General features: G+C 38.4%; 1 non-coding gene across 1 annotated transcript; it reads right to left on the reverse strand.

The window, feature by feature from the left end:
• Positions 1-1,876: 1,876 nt before the first annotated feature.
• On the reverse strand, positions 1,877-1,984 carry LOC130978127 (small nucleolar RNA R71). Its single transcript, XR_009085787.1, has one exon. It is a non-coding gene; the product is annotated as a small nucleolar RNA R71 (small nucleolar RNA).
• Positions 1,985-4,014: the final 2,030 nt, after the last annotated feature.

The raw sequence follows: 4,014 nt of genomic DNA on the forward strand, positions 1-4,014 counted from the left end.
CTAACATTGCATGATTCCTGGAATTCTCATTAAGAATTTTGATACCTTTATTTTCCTTTTCACCTAATTTTCGAAAAATAACCAAAAAAAAATTACAAAATCATAAAATCCAAAAATATTTCTTGTTTGAGTCTAGAGTCTCATCTTAAGTTTGGTGTCAATTGCATGTTTCTGTTCTTCTTGCATTTTTCGAATTTATGCATATGTCTTCATTAATCTTCAAGTTGTTCTTGATGATTTTCTTGTTTTGATCTTTGAATTCTTTTGGCTTGAGTGTTTATGTGTCTCATATAGTGTCAGTAGTACACAAACTGCTAAGTTTGGTGTCTTGCATGCATTGTTATTTGATTCTTGTTGCATTTTGATTATTAAAAATCCAAAAATATTTTTAATTTGTGTCTTTTCAAGTCAATAATACAAAGAATTGAAGATTCAGAACATACTGCAGAGGAATTATACAGAAAAAGCTGAGCATTCAAAAATGCCCAGTGAAGAAGGCAGACTGGCGTTTAAACGCCAGCCAGGGTACCTGGTTGGGCGTTTAACGCCCAAAAAGGTAGTATTTTGGGCGTTAAACGCCAGAATGTATACCATTCTGGGCGTTTAACGCCAGGATGGTGCTAGGGGGAAGATTTTGTTTTTCAAATCAAATTTTTTTCAAGTTTTCAAAGTTTTTCAAAATCAAATCTTTTTCAAATCAAATCTTTTCAATCAAATGTTTTCAAAATCAATTCCTTTCCTTTTTCAAAGATACTTACTAACAATTAATGATTTGATTGAACATTTTTTGCCTTTTCTATTAAGGAAGGTTTTATGTTTGAATCATATCTTTTCTTGTTAGGCAAGTCATCAATTTCTTTTTAAATCATATCTTTTCAAATTGTTTTCAAAACAAATCTTTTTAAAATGTTTTTCAAATCATATCTTCTCAATCATATCTTTTTAAAACCATAACTTTTCAATCAAATCTTTTTAATCACATTTTTTTCAAAATAGTTTTCAATCAAATCTTTTTAATTTCTAATTTCAAAATCTTTTTCAAAAATCACTTGATTTCTTTTTCACTTTTAATTTTCGAAAATTATCAATCAAATTTTCAAAATGTTTTTCAAAATCTTTTAATTGAATTTTCGAAAATTCTCTTCCCTCCTTCCCACATCCTTCTATTTATGGAGTACTACTCCTTCTAAATGCACAATTCGAACCTTATCTAATTAAAGTTCGAATTCTTCTTCTCCTTCTTCTTACTATTTCTCTTTTCCTCTGACACTTCAAGGAATCTCTATACTGTGACATAGAGGATTCTACATTTTCTTTTTCTCTCCTCTTTCATATGAGCAGGAGCAGAGACAAAGGCATTCTTGTTGAAGCTGATCCTGAACCTGAAAGGACCTTGAAGAGAAAGCTAAGAGAAGCTAAAGCACAACTCTCTTTAGAGGACCTGACCGAATTCTTCAAGGAAGAAGAACACATGGCAGCCGAAAATAATAACAATGCCAACAATGCAAGGAAGGTGCTGGGTGACTTCACTGTACCTACTCCTGATTTCTCTGGGAGAAGCATCTCTATCCCTGCCATTGGAGCAAACAACTTTGAGCTTAAGCCTCAATTAGTTTCTCTAATGCAATAGAATTGCAAGTTCCATGGACTTCCAATGGAAGATCCTCATCAGTTCTTAGCTGAATTCTTGCAAATCTGTGACACAGTCAAGACTAATGGGGTTAACCCTGAGGTCTACAGACTGATGCTATTCCCTTTTGCTGTAAGAGACAGAGCTAGAATATGGTTGGATTCTCAACCTAAAGAAAGCCTGGACTCTTGGGAAAAGCTAGTCAATGCCTTCTTGGCAAAGTTCTTTCCACCACAAAGATGGAGTAAGCTTAGAGTGGAAGTCCAAACCTTCAGACAGAAGGATGGAGAATCCCTCTATGAAGCTTGGGAAAGATACAAACAATTAATCAGAAGATGTCCCTCAGACATGCTTTCTGAATGGAGCATCATAGGTATTTTCTATGATGGTCTCTTTGAACTATCCAAGATGTCTTTGGATAGCTCTGCTGGAGGATCTCTTCATCTGAAGAAGACGCCTGCAGAAGCTCAAGAATTGATTGAAATGGTTGCAAATAACCAATTCATGTACACTTCTGAAAGGAATCCTGTGAACAATGGGACTAGTCAGAAGAAAGGAGTTCTTGAGATTGACACTCTGAATGCCATATTGGCTCAGAACAAGATATTGACTCAACAAGTCAATTTGATTTCTCAAAGTCTGTCTGGAATGCAAAATGCACCAAACAGTACTAAGGATGCTTCATCTGAGGAAGAAGCTTATGATCCTGAGAACCCTTCCATGGAAGAGGTGAATTACCTAGGAGAACCCTATGGAAACACCTATATTCTTCATGGAGAAATCACCCAAATCTCTCATGGAAGAATCAAGAGAGACCTCAACAAGGTTTCAATAACAATAATGGTGGAAGAAACAGGTTTAGCAATAGCAAGCCTTTTCCATCATCTTCTCAGCAACAGACAGAAAGTTCTAAGCAGAATACTTCTGACTTAGCAACAATGGTCTCTGATCTAATAAAGACCACTCAAAGTTTCATGAATGAAACAAGGTCCTCCATCAGAAATTTGGAAGGACAAGTGGGTCAGCTGAGCAAGAAAGTTACTGAACTCCCTCCTAGTACTCTCCCAAGTAATACAGAAGAAAATCCAAAAGGAGAGTGCAAAGCCATAACCATGGCCGAATGTGGAGAGGAAAGAGAGGAGGAGGACGCCACTGAGGAAGACCTCAGTGGGCGTGTACCAATCTCCTCTGAGTTCCAATGGGAATCTGAGGCTCAAAATGAGACCATAGAGATTCCATTGGACTTACTTCTGCCATTCATGAGCTCTGATGAGTATTCTTCCTCTGAAGAGGATGAGTATGTCACTGAAGAGCAAGTTACTAAATACCTTGGAGCAATCATGAAGCTAAATGACAAGTTATTTGGAAATGAGACTTGGGAGGATGAACCCCCTTTGCTCACCAAAGAACTGGATGACTTGTCTAGGCAGAAATTACCTCAAAAGAGACAAGACCCTGGGAAGTTTTCCATACCTTGTACCATAGGCACCATGACCTTCAAGAAGGCTCTGTGTGACTTAGGGTCAAGTATAAACCTCATGCCTCTCTCAGTAATGGAGGAGCTAGGGATCTTTGAGGTACAAGCTGCAAGAATCTCATTAGAGATGGCAGACAACTCAAGAAAACAAGCTCATGGACTTGTAGAGAATGTTTTGGTAAAGGTTGAAGACCATTACATTCCTGCTGATTTCATAGTCCTAGAGATTGGGAAGTGCATGGATGAAACCATCATCCTTGGCAGACCCTTCCTAGCCACAGCAAAGGCTGTGATTGATGTTGATAGAGGAGAGTTGATCATTCAAGTGAATGAAGAATCCTTGGTGTTTAAGGCCCAAGGACATCCCTCTATCATCATGGAGAGGAAGCATGAAGAGCTTCTCCCAAAACAGAGCCAAGCAGAGCCCCCACAGTCAAACTCTAAGTTTGGTGTTGGGAGGCCACAACTAAACTCTAAGTTTGGTGTTGAACCCCCACATTCAAACTCTAAGTTTGGTGTTGGGAGGTTCCAACACGGTTCTGAGTATTTCTGAGGCTCCATGAGAGCCCTCTGTCAAGCTACTGACATTAAAGAAGCGCTTGTTGGGAGGCAACCCAATGACTATAATTTATATATTTTCTTTTGTTATTTTATGTTTTTTGTAGGTTGATGATCATAAGAAGTCACAAAATCAATTGAAAAAGCAAAAACAGAATGAAAAACAGGAAGAAAAACAGCACACCCTGGAGGAAGATGCTGCTGGCGTTCAAACGCCAGTAAGCCTAGCAGTTGGGCGTTTAACGCCTAGTCTGGCACCATTCCTGGCGTTTAACGCCAGAAAGGGGCACCAGACTGGCGTTAAACGCCAGAAAAGGGCAAGAACCTGGCGTTAAACGCCAGGAATGGG

Source organism: Arachis stenosperma, chromosome 4, assembly GCF_014773155.1.
Source record: "Arachis stenosperma cultivar V10309 chromosome 4, arast.V10309.gnm1.PFL2, whole genome shotgun sequence".
Taxonomy (NCBI): Eukaryota; Viridiplantae; Streptophyta; class Magnoliopsida; order Fabales; family Fabaceae; genus Arachis; species Arachis stenosperma.